A 15,696-nucleotide genomic window follows, 5' to 3' on the forward strand; every position below is an offset into this window, starting at 1 on the left:
AGTTCGGGGAACCAACAGAGAGGCTGGCAGTGGGTCATTCGCTATATTTCATTTAAACTCATATGTGGAGAAGTACTATTATTTTCTCCACTTTGCAGAGGAGGAAACAAGAAGCCCAGAGAGAGTTAATCACTTACTCAGAATCACACAGCCAACAGGCAGAACTGGGGCTGCAACCAGGATCTGACCTCAAAGCTATGCTTTCAGGCTACTCTGCTAAATACACCAAGCACTAGTGAGAACTGCGCAGTTAGGGCAACACCAGAACACCCAACAGAAGTACCCAGGAAGAATTTAAGAAATGCAGGAAGACTAAGAAGGTGTAAGTGAGTTGAGAAGAGGGGAAGACATGGGCACAGAGTCCTAAAAACTGGCAATCAGTGAGCACACACCTTTTAGCTGAGAGACACCAGAAATAGGTAGATATATAGGAGGAAAAGATCCTATTAACCAGCCCACTCCCTCCCACCAAAAACCAACCAAGGTGTCAAAGAGATGGGTATCAACCCTGTAAACAACCCCATTTCAAAGCCCCAGTGTCTTTTTTCAGAGGCCTCATTATGAAGGACTCTGGGCAAGCACAGCTAACTCTCTTCTGCCTGCTGCCCCATCACCTATCATGGGGCTAAGCTGGTCATCTGGGTGAGAGGAGACAAATTCACCCCATCTCAGCAGGTTCCCAAGCACTCCCATTATCAAAAAGTGAAGTCAAGGTCATCTGCCTAAACCCTATCCCCCAGCATGAGGCTATTTCCATATCCAGGCCTTCAGGGTGGTGAAGGGGGCTAACTTATTCTGCCTGCCTGCCAACACAGCACATTCCAAAGCAAAACCAGATAAACTGGCAGGTCCAGTTCCAAGCTTCCAAACTACAGCAGTCCCCACTACCCCCAAACCCACCTAGAGAGAAATTTGGATTAGCCGAGCCCCAAGGAGTCCTGCCCTTTCTCTCTCAATGGTGAGTATAACCAGTCATCGGGGTGAGGGGTACTGGTCCCCACAGTCCTGGAGGACTAAAACCACAGGGGAAAGGTGAACAGGGTAGCACAAGTAACCTCCGAAAGGCTCAACTGAGACACACCCAACTTTTCAAGACCTTCCATATGTTTGTATGGAAGAGGGAGTAAAATGGGCCACCAAGAAAACAAAAGTATTGTGTCCTCATTTTTCTGGGGCAAATGCACTAAATGAGAAGCCTACCTTTGTTTCAATGTCACAACCTATGTTAACTCCATTCAAATGTCACAGGAAAACCTGATAGGTGAATTTGATGTGCAGTCCTTTGTTAGCCTGACAGCTGTGAAGTCACAAAGATAAAGAACTGGTTTCAAAGTATATCTGTGTAATGTCAGGTAGGTCACTCAACTTCTCTGAGCTTCACCTTCTTTTTGTTAACGAGTGAGAGGTTTTTATGTTGCCCAGGCTGGCCTCGAACACGTAGCCTCCTCAAGCACAACTGGCCTGAGCCACCGTGGCTCCTGCTTCACCTTCTTCAACTACAACTGGAAATCTTATAAGACAGAAAAGTGGCCTGTCAGCCTTCCCTTCCTATCCAAAGTCTCCCACAGAGGTCCAAGAATTAGCACAACTAAAAGTGAACTCTGCAGTACTGCTCCTCCTCTGCAAAACCTGGCTTTAAGAGAGGAGTCTGAGGGTTATGGATGGTATGATAAGATAACAGTTCTCCAAGACCTTTCTGCCTAAGGGCTCACACATTTTCTCTTTAATCAAAAGCACAGCACAAAAACAGCTAGAGGGCCAGAGGCAGTACAGCATCATCTTCTCAGAAAGAGAAACCAAAGATTTTCAAGTGACTTACCTAAGGTCACAGGAAGAGCCATAGCAGAGGATTTCCAAGGAGGACTTCCTTCCACACCAGCTGGAAGTGGAGAGACCAAGACCCCAGCACTCAGAGGATCGTTGAACGCCTTCTCCCAGTGAACCGCCCCAACAAGGTAACCACAGTTCTCTAATAGAGTTCTCAACAGCAAAGTCTAGAAGCCATTGTTGCAGCTAGAGCTGAAAGACACTACTGGACCGAACACCTCCACTCCTGTCCGAAGACAGTGCCTAAGGCACATCACAGAATAACTAAACAGTGGTGTCAAAAGAAGCACCAGGAACTGAGCAGTGTCATTCCAATTACTTTTGGTTTTAGGCAAAGTTCTAAAATTACTAAAATTTCTTTTAAAATTTCTAAAATTCCACCCAATTTTCTCTGGCTTATCTCCTTAGGTGCATCATAGCACATCATTACACAGTCTCCCAAAGAACAAAGGTAAGTGAGTTTGAAACCTAAGAATGTCAAGAGTGCCAAGACCACAGGTTCTAAAACATAACTGAAATCCCCCAATTTCATACAGTACAAACCAACCTTTCAGAATATAACTGAAAAAAAAAACTTCTTTCTAAATTAAACTTTGTTGGTCTAAAAGGAAATGAACCAATGCTGAATCATTCCTATGAATGATGAGAATTATTTTTTAAAAAGTACTTATGAATGGATCCACAGAATAGAACAAGGTTTGAAACAATTTGGTTGCAGTAGCACAGGTCTGAAGGGAAAGTTGTTTCCTGAAATTCCCCTCTATTGTAGCTCTGGCCTCAGAAATGGCCTGGGACAATCCTTCAAAAGTAATAGTTATGAGCTCAATATCCAGACACCACAAAGCCCTCCTTCCCTGGGCTCTCCATTCTGCTTATTAAAGTCTAGTCTGCCAGTTTCCTTGACAGTTTCCTATTAGTACAATAGCCATATAATTTATCATCCAAACTGAGACATTTTGATAGTAAAAGAGGAGAAAGGATTATGCCAAGACAAGCAACATAAACCAGGACTATACCAGGCAAACAAGTACACAGCCATAGAGAACCATAAAGGCTGCCCTGTAGAAAATACAAACGAGCAAAACTGCCACAAACAGTAACCATGAGGAAGGCAGCCAAGATCTGGTGAAGGGACACAGGAACAAGGAAGATCAAGTGAAAACTAAGAAAAAACCCAGGCAGAGCAGAGCCTGAAACCTGAGATACACATTAACCTGACTCTGATTCCTTTTTTCCCCCTTCTTAAGTCAATCTGCAAATCAGATTCAGCGACTGATTTGTGGCCACCCGTGCCTTCAGGTGTCTCCTCCTCATTATCTCCCACTTTATCCTTTATGACTTAGTTCCTGGATTGTTTAAAAGTATGATCCATAAGGATGGGTTAACATGGTGAGCATTTATCATTAGGGAGCACAGCATTCCACATTATTGAAACATTCTTTCTAAAGTAAAAAATCTTCCCTTTTAAATCCTACTACTGTTTATCTTTGAAAGGAACTATATGTTTTTTCCTGGCTTCTCCCTAAAACAAACTAGTAGAAACGTCAACTCTTTTTATTATGTCTGATTATCAGTTTTTAATCACTCAACCACTGAAAAACAGGACAGCCAGAGTGCTGGGGATACCATGGTGGGCATGACAAGATGCTGTTCGGTGTGGTGATCAGATTCAGGGTTTTATTTATGAGATATGATTCACATACCACAAAATTCACCCTTTTAAAGTATGCCATTCAGTACTTGTAGTAGACTCCCAGGTTTGTGAATAAGTGCTTTTAAATCTATTTTTCTCCCCTCATCCACTGTCAGCCTGCCTGCCTCTAAGTCTCTCTCCCCAATCAGACCACTCTCCTCCCTCAACAATTCTTAATTTTTTTTTAAAGACTGGGAAACCAGATTAATTAACACACACTTCTATATACACTGCTTAAGAGACAACAGGAAAAGATGTCAATAAAATGCAGGTGGTCCCTGACCCAGGCTCACACAAAGCAATCTTAACTGCTCAGACCAGTCACCGGGAGTGGCCCAGATCTAAAAACACAGGGACACTGACACACCCTGAAGTGTAGCTGGGAATGTGAGCAGAGCTGGACCAGCTTAAGGAAGCTAACTTTGAAAACACAAGGTTCTATCGCCAGCTTCCAGAAGGAACTCAGTTCATCTATCCAGGAAGTACCTGGAGTTAGACACTGAACTGGAGTTCAACACTGCACTGGAATTGGACACTGAACTGGAGTTCACACACATCCTCTTAAATATGCAAATACACTGACTAAACCGATGGGCAATCATTCATTCATAGGAGTGTGAATTACTGTTTTGAGTCATATTTAAGGCCCAGAGGAAGTGAGTCGTAGGAGAGGGGCAAAGATTTAATTCTGGAGCTTGGAGTACTGGGAAAAACGGAACGGCCTGGGTTTTAACAGCAGCCGGACCTGCAGCTCTAGCGCACCGATCTCGCACTTACCTAATCTAAACTTTACTCCAATTCTTCCAAGTAGAGATAACATCATCCCTATTTTCCAGATGGGGAAACTGTGGACACAAAGAAGTTAAGCAGCTAGCCCTAAGTAGGTATTAAGAGGTGCAATAAGGGCAGCAAAAGTACCTTTCTTCTCTGCACCTGAAGCCGGATGCCCTCAGCACCCCAGGGAGGATTATGCAGTGGTTTTACCAGAAGGCCCTAAGCAAGCATTGTTTTGCTATGAAAAGATGAGTTCCATTCAACTATTTACGAAAGAACTTTTACAACTCAACCCAGAGTTAGGAGTATGATTTCCTTTTTTTTTTTGAGACAGAGTCTCGCTCTGTAGCCCAGGCTGGAGTGCAGTAGCACTCAGCTCACTGCAACCTCTGCCTCCCGTATTCAGGCAATTCTCTGCTTCAGCCTCCCAAGTAGTTGGGATTAAAGGCACCCACCACCAGGCCTGGCTAATTTTTGTATTTTTAGTGGAGACAGGGTTTCACCATCTTGGCCAAGCTGGTCTTGAACTCCTGACCTCATGATCCACCCACTTCGGCCTCCCAAAGTGCTGGGATTACAGGTGTGAGCCACCACGCCAGGCCAAGGAGTATGACTTTCAAGAAGGAACCTAAGAAGTTTTTCTTTTAGACAAATGAAGTTGCACCATGCCATCCAGTTTTTGAAGCATTTCCATTTAATTCGTACTGGGTAGCGAATGACCTCAAATATTATGTATTTACTGATGGATTTCCTCCACTTTATGAATAAGGGAAGTGTGGTTCAAAGCGATTAATGGTCAAGGACTTTATGGGCTTCCCTCAGCCTCTCCTAGATTTCAATCTGTTTGCCTGAGACCAGGAATCTGGCTCTTTTAAGCAAATGCCTCAGCCTTGGGTGTTCCTGAAGGGTCACTGTTCAGGGTGACTTGGCAGAAAATCCTTAAAGATCTGTTATGCAACATAACATTAGAAGTTGCTATTTACTGAGCATTTACCATACCATGTGTCGGGTATACGGCAGACATACAATTGAAATTTATAGACGGGGGCACTGAGGCTTGCAGAGAAGTAAAATTTGTCCAATGCCACACTAGCAAGTAGCTTAGCCAAGGTGTGTCCAACTCCAAATCTGTGTTTTGAACCCAGATTATCCTGTCTCCTTCATCCAAACCAAAATCAGGAAACAGTCCACTGTGTATGTCAGTCAGTTCCCCGCTCCCTCTTATTCTGTTCAATTCTTCATAGCCAAGTTTCAAATCTGTAGTAGCCCCTTACTGGCAACAAACCTTATCAACATGTGAAGGTTAAGTTCACTAGCCAGGAGAGTATTTAACGGGTTTACTTATTTTCTAACCACTTAGTCCCAACTCACTCCCCAAAATGGCATCTGGAAAAAATCCCCCTGTTCCTTCAAAGCCCAACTCCAACATCCCTTCCTCTGCAAAGCGTTCATTGGTTCCTACCACAGGGCAACACAGCTCTTTGGATGTATCATGGGCGCTTACCCCACTGAGTTTGTTTCCCCTTTATTCTGATGTTACCTACGGAAATCTATACTCCTAAAAATATATAAAAGTGTAAAAAACCCGACTCCCTCAAAGCAACCCTCAAGGCAACGACCATCAATAACATGCAACTCCCAGATCCTTAGGACTAGAGATGCAAACGTTGTTTCAACATTTCAGTAATCCTAAGACACCACTGATAGTACAATGCAGCAGGATTTTATTTGAGACGTACTATTGTGAAACAAATGATGTTACAATGCTTATCACTTAGAAATACTATTTTATACATATTGAAACTTTTTAGCAGGGCGTGGTGGCTCACGCCTGTAATCCCAACACTTTGGGAGGCCACAGCGGTTGCATCACCTGAGGTCAGGAGTTCAAGACCAGCCTGACCAACATGGAGAAATGCCATCTCTACTAAAAATACAAAACTTAGCCAGGCGTGGTGGCACATGCCTGTGACCCCAGCTACTTGGGAGGCTGAGGCAGCAGAATCGCTTGAACCCAGGAGGCGGAGGTTGCTGTGAGCTGAGATCACGCCGTAGTACTCCAGCCTGGGCAGTAAGAGAGAAACTCTGCCTCGGGGGGGAAAAAAAAAAAAAAACCAACCTTTTACCTTTATCAATCTTGTGCATACATAAAAAGGAAAACATAAGCTAAATAAATTGGGTAACATATAACAAAAGTAACTTTTCAGAGTGACCAGTGTACATACAATATCACCCTCTTTAACAACAAGGGTATTCTTAAGAATGCTCACTACTGACTGCGGGATTTTCTTTCTCTCCACTGCATTCGCTCTACAGGCTTTGGTGAGTGTATGCAACATCAAGAGTCATGACCACCACCTGGCCAGCCATGATTGTCAAACATGTCCCAATTTCAAAAATGTTCAAGTATGTTAAAAATGTGCTCCTTGGAATTCGCAAAATACCATACATACAACTTCCCCACTGGATTGCAATGACCTCTGTACATGCCTGCTTTCCTTGCTAAACTTTGCTGGGCAGGGGAATTTTACCAATCACTGTTCATTGGCCACCTTTCCTAATCACTAAATCCATGGCACACAGTAGCACCCATAAATGTTTACATGTTCAGTGGCAGGTAGCAGCTCCATGAAAACCAGGAGCATCTGGATTCCAAAGTGCCCAAGGTCAAGGAAAGAGAAAAAGAAGGAAAGAATGAAAAGCATGGTGGTTTATCCACAGTTCATCTCCAGAAAGCCATCAGGATCATCCTTCCTATCCCCTCATTTTCCAACACCAGGCATACCACCCAAGGACCTCTAGGAGCATCCCTGCCACTCAGAAAGCAAAACCTCTGCAAGCAGTCAGAGAGAAGTCCATTCTCAAGCCCCTCGCCAGTAGGTGTGACGCACACCTCTACAATCACATCTGGAAACAATTACACTCCCAAGGGGTAACAGATGAATGCCAAGCACAGAGAAGGGAGTTCTGGTTCACTTTATTGCTTCCCCTGAATAGAAGGTGAGACCTTAGTTTTGTGCAGGCTTATCTTTAAAACCAATGAAGAACATCTTAGTGAATTCTGTAAAGATTCAGCCTGTGTTCCTAGGTACACTGTGCCTCACAAATATAGAGGGAGAAAAATCACATTCAGAGTTAGAAGAAATGGCCAAATTTAACCTGATTCTATCTGCAGATAAAAATTAGAATACCTAGAGCAATGGTTCCAAGCCAGAAGCAGATGCTATGATGGGGCCTTTCAGAAATACAGACACACCGCACCTACCACAACCACCTAAGCCTCCACGGGTGGTGGTGCCCAGGCTGTAAAAGCTCCATAGGGGCTGCAGTGCACATGCTAAGGTGGGAACCACTGATGTGGCAGAAGCTTCCTGGAGCAGGAACAGAAAGAGGCTGACTTGCGTTCTAGTCAGAATCATCCTGAATTAGCCATGTAAATAGATTACATTTACATGTATTACAAACCCAAAAGGCAAAATGTAAGAAAAGGTGCAAGGCCTGGAAAGGTGCGTGAGAACATGCAGGCAGGGGAAGACAGGAGACAGGCAGACAGTCTCAGGGACACAAGTATTTGCTGAATGAGGGTGACAGGGGTGGTGCACATGGTCATGCATACGATCACACTTCCACTGAGCCACCTACTAAGTGCAGAATCCCTGAGCTGGTTCCAGCTGAGGCAAGAGTTCCCCTGCCAATTCATCAGTAGGGGAGATTTTAGTTTTGCTTCAGCTTCACTGGACACTTGAGTGGTGTTCTGGAAGCATTTTCCACTTTCACAATTTCTAGGCATGAAGGAAGCTGCTTCTTGTCTCCGAATTACAAATGGCACATTCCTTGATTTCAAGTTATATAAATGGTAATAATTTTTGCACTTTACGGCTAAGGTAAAATCTAAAGGTGAAAGGAAATTACGGAAGTATTCTGAATGCATAACAAAACTAGAAATCTTTCATCAAAATTAAAAAACAGTATCAAACTTACCTCTTCAATATTTAAAGCAAAAGCAACTTTGAATTAAGAGAATTTCTTGGCTCAGATAATATGAAATGCTACTAACTGTTTTCTGTTTTTCTCTCAATGACAATACACAAGACCTTCTAAGTGCCCGGATTTCAAGATGGGGCTGATGGTTCCTTCTGCTAATGGAGCTCTTTCTAACTCTAACCAGCATTGTCTCTCAAAGGCTTTGAGATGAAAAGGCAGCCAGGGAAAAAGGATTGAAAGAGATTCCACCAAAGGAAGCATCCGTTCACAATGGTTTCAGAATCAGTTAGCCCCCAAGACACCCCCAGCCACAGTAATGGGTGATCTGAAAATGAAGCATATCAAAATGCTATTGATAAGCTAAATTACCAGACAGCTTATCTGAGGCCCACATCCGCCATATGGTGCCCCAAGTTCTGCCGCCTGTTGCTGCCATAACAATAGGCACGCCTACCCAGAAAGCACCATCGGACAGAAACCCAGCAGCGGCGGCATGTGGGGCAGCTACTGTGTTTACATTTTATTTTGTGCCATTAACTCTGTGCCTCCCCCTATCCCAGTAGGGATTTGAAACACACACATACTTAATGTCACAAATCCCTGTTACCTGCAGAATGCATGCATGCACACCGCATGTGAGCACGTGTATGGGGATAGATCAGGTGAACAGAGAGAAAACCAGACGTCAACTTCAGAAATGGAGCTGCCTGGTGGGGGAGGGCGAGGCAGGCAGGCTCCCAGCTAGAGCTGCAAGCAGACAATGCGCTTTTCTCAACAGGCTCGGGCGGGCGGGCCTCGGGGAGTGGCTATTTAAAACACTTGGCTCCTTTTATTTCACCACCACGGAAGTGAATTCGGTTCTTAAGTGCCAGAGCAAATGAAGTCATTTGGTTTCCGCGGGTTCTCTGCATTTCAGCAGAAGGAGTCAGACTGGACAAAAGTCAGAAGGCCCATCTAAGTTGTTCTTTCTTACAATTAAAATCGATTCCCGGAGGATTCAGCACTTGGGCTTTAGTTTTTTTTCTTTGAAAAGCTATTAAAGTCAGAGAATTATTAAGGGATACAGACACTGGGATGAACTCTGTCAAAGGTGACTCCCTTCACAAAATGCCATCAAGTCACAGAGTAAAGAAGGGGCAGATAAAGCAATTACCTTCTAAAGGCTTGGTTGGTATAAAAGATTTAACAGTGATTTCTGTCAAATTCATAACAATTCTGTACTTGTTTCTACTCTCTTAAAAGACTTTGCTATCTTTGCAAATGGTAATAAAATATTAATTTATATAGTTTACTATATATTAGAAAAGCACTGGTTTTCAAAGAGAACTCAGCGGTGTGTAGCATAAAGTTATACAAAAATACCTGGATATAGAGCAAAGCAAAAAAAACAGTCTCTTTCTTAACATTCAGATCTATTGACCTGTTACAGAAAGGCACTCATTTCATTCCCCTAGATTTACTCACACCTAAGGAGACAACATTCTTGGATGAACTTTTCAAATTTTCTTAAACATTCCAAGTTTAAAAAAAAAAATCCCCTTTCAAGTTAAATTGAGATTGCACTTGAACACCATCCAAGAGCAGAGCTGAACTGAATTATGATAATTAGAAAGCTGTGCCTATTTAAAAAAAAAAAAAAAGCAGCACAGTTGATGCATTTTTTTTTTAAAGAAAAGTTCATGCCAGAGAATATAAGTTCAATATGTTCACACATAATTAACATTTCCCACCATTAGCGGCAGTTTTTCAGTTTATGTATCAGTAAGAACAACAGTGTTGTATATTCCCAGTCAAGAGTGTTTCAGTTACTTTACACATACATCTAAACCTGTCAGATGCCTAAAAGCAACCAGAATTCCCCACTAGAAATGACGGATGCTTAACTCGCTCATCAATAAGCCAGCTTTTTCTTTTAAACCCATTTTCCAGGGTCCCATGCCTTCAAATTAAAACTGTTAATGAAATCCTAGGACAGAGCCTTCCAAACAAATGTGAATCATGAAAAGGGGTAGAAAGCATTGCATTAGGACAGTAAAGACCAGTTTCAAACAAGGGGGGGAAGTGGGTGCAGCGAGTACAACACAGCGTTCCCTTGACCTGCCACAAAGGTAGAAAAAATACAGCTTTTTACGAGAACCCAACCCCTACTTCCCCACCACCACTGCCACCATTATCCAATCAGAAAAGAAGCCAGTGAGTTTCACAGTTAGCCAAGACTCCTGGACTACTGGAAATTATTTTTTCAAGAATCCTCTCAACTATGCAAAAAGTCAGTGGACCAAAAGAGAATTTAAAAGCTAAGAGTAACCTACCCTTTTAAGAAACATAATCCTGAAAAACTCACCCATCAGGGCATCCCATTTTTGCTTTGACTAAAATAAAATACATATTTCAAAATTATCCTATTCTGTACTACTACAAAACTGGTATGAATTTGAAAAAATGGTCAAATTCCTATTTCAAATTCAAATATTCACCAAGCTCATAACGAGAATCTTACAGACTGAGGACACTCAAGAGTCCACAGCTTTGAAATAAAACAAAATAAAAACACACAGAAAAACATTCCAAATATTTAGATCCAAATATACTAGCATTCCGCAAACTATCCCAAGAGGGAAGCCCCAGAACTTCCCTGATTTCAGATGTACACAGTAATTGCAGTACAACAAGGTCTAAATAAGGTGTCTGTCAAAAAGCTCAATCCTGAAATATGAAGTACTTAGGATAGACTTGAATTACCTGATTTTATCACTTTTATGAATATGAAAGAAAATATATCACTGATGTGGTTCAAACACTCAACTCTAGATGCAACTTAAATATTAATACCACAAGGTAATCTATGCCTTATTATTAAATAAGAAAAAGCACCATGCAGCTATAAGAGATTGTGTCAGCCATCAATCAGTCCCCAAGTAGCCCAGCAGCACAACCCAGGTTTGTTCAAGGGGAATAAACTTACAATATACATTTCTGCCTGAGTTCAGAAGTTGGACTAGCAGTTTGCAGTTCCAGTCACTGAACTCCAAAGGGGAAGCTGCAATGCTAACGCTGAACAACAAAAAGGTTTGCTTGGATTTTCTTGCAGTTCTACAGAGAAATCTGGACACTTGTTTTGGCCACATTTTTCAATCTTTGGAGAACACAGATCCTAAAGTTTTATCACTAAACAGATTCAACCTCTAAATACGGCTTTCATATTTATTTATTTAATTTTCCCTTTCACAGTCTCCTTACTAGGTACAAGAAAACGTGCCTAAAACAGAGCTTAAAAGTATTACCCACCTACTGTCTGTATGTAATATGGTCATTTTTAGGTCCACCAGATCTCACACACAGTTATTTGCACCAACCTTTTGAATGATAAGACACCACAATTTTCATTTGTAAGCAGCATAATTATGCTCACAATTAACACATAACACATGAGATTAGAGAGAACAGTAATCCCCAAATGCCCAGGCTCTTCTTGTATGACCACCATGTATGAAAGATCAATCCATTTCTGAAGCAACCAACCTTAAAATACTGTTAATGGCACAGCTCATTTCTTCAAAAGTCTATCTAACATTTGGGATCTACATGCTTTAAACTGCTCATATTACATACTTTTCTGCTGAAAACGTAATGACAAATATGATCTAAACACCAGTGATACAAGTATATTCTTCCCAAATGTTCCTGTTAAGAAATGCCCTCAGAATTGCTGCTCTGTATTGTGAGAACCAACAAAACACAAAATTGCTTATAAACTGCTGGAGCTTAAGCAGGGGAAAAAAAAACTCGAACATTTTTTTCCTTATGACTTATTTGTTCTTTTTCTAAATAAAAGGGGACTCCAGTCTCCCAAGTGAGTATACCAATATATAATTCCTGCTGTATAAGTGGGGGGAGAGAGGAAATGGGAAGAGGAGGAGGAAGCTGACTCCCCCCAGGCTGCCCTCCCAAACCCGCCCTTATGTGTAATTAGTTTGCTGCTGGGGCCTGGGCACACATTGTACCACAAGGCAAGGAAAAGCCTCTCAGTGAGAAATTCCTATCAGTCTGGCTTAAACTAAATTGGGATGTCCTCCCCCTTTAAACTAAATTTCATTAAGTATATGTCATGGTGAGTCCTGGTTTTTGTTTTGGGAAAAGAAAAGAAAAAAACCCTCCAACCCTCCAATAATCTCTCTCAGGCATGTTCCCTGGAGTTCATTACTTTATAAAGGATCACACAGAGGAGGAATTTACACAAAGATTCTTTCCTATAATTTTCTTTACTCCTATTGTCAAGGCAAAGTGTTATACTGGTTCTGTTTCAGACTTGTTTAAAAAGAAAAAAAGTTCTAATATTCCCTTAAAACTGCAGATCAAATAATATTTACCATTAAAGTAAAAATAAAAGTCTACATTGGCACTTTGATACAATCAGCAAGAACCCATAATGGATATAGCTTATCAGTTCATTTTTTATACTAACAATAAATAAAAGAATTGTTAACTGTTTAAAACCTGAAACCTGAGAGTTCAACACAGAGTTGCACATACAAAGAAACACTAAACAAAAATATCTGTGACCATTTATGGAAACAGTGAGATTAGAAAAATAAGCCTTTCCCCAAGAAATATTCAACAATTCAAAACCTCACTACTGACAAAGGTTCAACGAATCCATTTGTCTTTCCTGAGTCACTTTGTAATTAGTTCTACTATTTCCTTCTAAAGAGGAAAATATTCGTAAGGAAGTTGGATTTAAGTCTCGCCCTTATAAGCATTGAGATATGCTTGGGCCCAAAGACCCTGCTGTTTACAGAAGGGGGGCACAAACCGAACTGTGAAAGGGTGAAGCACCAGGCATAGCCTGAACACTGTGCCTCAGAGAAGCCCCTATCCGCAGGACACCAGCAAGATCCACTGCAGCCTGCAGAGAAAGGAGCCCACTCCCGGCTACAACACCACAGTGGATCATATCTCCCCGAAGGGAGGAATTTGTCTACTCAGGTAACCACTACAGGCACCCAGCGCACCCCAAGCCATCAGACCACCTGAACTTCCAAAAACAATCAAGGTGGCAGGTGGGGAGAAAGAAACCTGTGGTTGTGAACTGACAGTGTTCTGCTCCTTTGCAATACGTGTAGTGTTTTTAATACTCCTTTTTACTATTTTGAAATGTGGCAGGCTTAACAGACCTTTCTGTCCCAAGACCTGGGCTCCTTCCAAGGTACTGTTTTTAAACATGGCCTTTTTTCATTCCCTGCTCCTGGAACATCATCTGTCTCTAAGTTTCCAGGGCTCACTGAGGTCAATTTTCATTTCTGCAAATCACAGGAAGCCACTTGCTTCTAAGAAGTTAACAAGCCTCCTGAGAAACGCTGGTAGCTGGTATTTCACTGTTTCATAAATATTTTTATATAGTGACACTAACCAACTTTAAATAAATCTTTTTTTAAAAAAAGAGAATTTAAAAGCAAACAAAATTCTGATCTGGATTTCATTTATTTTCATGAGAAGATAAAGGAGGTGTCAGCCCTCATTGTTTTCGACTCATTAAAAATATTGCTTTGATTTTTTTTTTTTTAATACAAACGTTATTTTTCAAAAAAAAAAGAAAAGTCATAGAAGTTGAACTTTCTTTAAAGCGGGCTTCTGGACTTTTGAAAACAAGTGTTGCTGTTACGAACAAAGACTAGAAATGTACCCAGATTTTCTCCCCTCCTGGGGATCATTTCTCTTCCAATAAACAAACAAATCCCCCAGTATTTCCTACCGAAAGGGAAGGGAAGTTTTCCAGGGAGAGTCTCCTCCTGGGTTTGGTGGTAACTGCGACTCAGTCTTTTTTGGACACAATGTTTCTGCTGACTCCTGAAAATTTTCCACTTGAATGTGCAATGAAGCAGCAGCGGCGGCGGCGGCGGCGGCGGCGGCGGCAGCAACAGTCCTGGAGAAGCTGCAAAGACGACCGTGCCCTTTTTCATTTTGGGGACGAAGGAGCGAACCCCCCGCCAGCGGCACAAGTTGGCGCAGACCTGGGCCCGCCTCGGGGGTCCCTGGCGCCGGGAGGCAGTGGCGAAAGCAGGGGAGGGTCCGGGCCGGCTCCGGGCTCCGAGGCGGCAGCTCTGCCCGCCCGCGCTCACTCCGAACTTCTAGCTCCACGGCGCACCCCGTGCAAGGCGCCCGAGGGTGTGTTCGTGTGTGCGCGTGCAGGCGGCGGGAGAGGGGGCGCGCGGGGGGCGCGGCGCAGCCGGCCGGGCGCCTCCAAGGCCGCCGCCGGGGGCCGCCTGTTGCCGCGCGGGCTCCCAGCGCGCGGCCCAACTTGGCGTCCTGGCAAGTCGCGCGGCAGCGCCCGGCCGCTCACCTCGCAGGGGGCGCGGGGAGGCGGGTGCGGGGGCCCGGCCGCGGCCCTCCGCGTGCCCGCCCGCCGCCGCACACAAAGCAGAGCCCGCAAAGAAAGAGCCGCCCGCGCGGGACGCGCCGCCGGCCCCCCGCCGCCCGCCGCCCCGTGCGCCCCCCGCGCGCCCCCCGCACCCCGGCATCCGCCCCGCGCGCCAACTTACCTCGGCCCAGGGAGCCGCCGCAGCGCCCGGCGAGTCCAAGGCAAACTTCGGCGCCGCTTCCCCGCCCTCTGCTCGGTGCCCGGCTCCCTCCCCGGCTCCCGGTCCCCGGGCCCGGCCACCCCACCCCTGCCTAGCACCGCTCCTGCCCCGGGGCCGGCTGGGCGCGCTGGGCTGTTGCCCGCGCTCCGGGCAAAGGTGGAGGGGTGGGGGGGCGTCACTGCATGGCCTGTCCCTGGACTCGGCCGCCCCGGGCCCGGGCCCCGCCGCGCGGAATGGCCCGCAGGGTGGAAGAGAGTCTGCAAAGTGCTTGGTGGGCGCCCGCGGCGGGCGGCGGGGCCGCGACGGCGGCAGCAGAGGCTCGGCTCGGCTCGGGCGGCGCGGCGCGGCGCGAGCGATGCTAAGAATGTTCGGAATGAGGACAGGAATGAAATGAACGCCAGGACCGAACTCGCTCCGGAGGGGTGGGGCCTCGGTGACGTCATGCGGCCTGCCGCCCGGGGCCGGAGGCGGGGCCTGCCGCCGCCGGTGACGTCATGGGGAATCGGGGCGGGCTCGGCGCGGCAGCTTCGCCGTTGGGGCGCGGGCTCTCGGCAGCTGGGCGGAGTCTCGCGCCCACGGGGGAGCACAGCGCGCGCGGGAGCCGCCCTCCGTCTCCCGAAGCGGGCTCCGGGCTTTGTCCCGAGCCGGGGCGGGGCGGGGCGGACGGGAGCAGCGCGGCTTGGAAGTCCTTGCGCTCGCGCGAAGAACTCTGGAAGCCTGGGTTCCTTCCAGGGGGCGGGCGCCAAGGTCGTGGTTGCGCGCGGCGCGCCTGCGGTGCCTCAGTTTCCCTAATCTGGGACGCTGAGATGCGGGTGGCTGCGTTGAGTGCTCCAGTACTCG

At 45.2% G+C, this 15,696-nt stretch overlaps 1 protein-coding gene across 6 annotated transcripts in view; it reads right to left on the reverse strand.

Moving 5' to 3' along the window:
- TEAD1 (TEA domain transcription factor 1) overlaps positions 1–14,837 on the reverse strand; it is a 270,375-nt gene extending 255,538 nt beyond the window's left edge. For 4 of the 6 annotated variants that reach the window (XM_012456635.3, XM_064365163.1, XM_064365162.1 and 1 more), the window contains exon 1: positions 14,031–14,167. The gene's annotated coding sequence lies outside the window, so the exon portion shown is untranslated. Of the gene's footprint in view, positions 1–14,030; positions 14,202–14,817 lie in introns of those variants that run through there. The other 2 variants (XM_012456636.3, XM_021675161.2) reach the window with 2 other exon arrangements.
- Between the last annotated feature and the right edge of the window lie 859 nt (positions 14,838–15,696).

This window comes from Aotus nancymaae, unplaced genomic scaffold (assembly GCF_030222135.1).
Source record: "Aotus nancymaae isolate 86718 unplaced genomic scaffold, 86718_ANA_hifiasm-v0.15.2.pri h1tg000059l, whole genome shotgun sequence".
NCBI classification, from domain to species: domain Eukaryota; kingdom Metazoa; phylum Chordata; class Mammalia; order Primates; family Aotidae; genus Aotus; species Aotus nancymaae.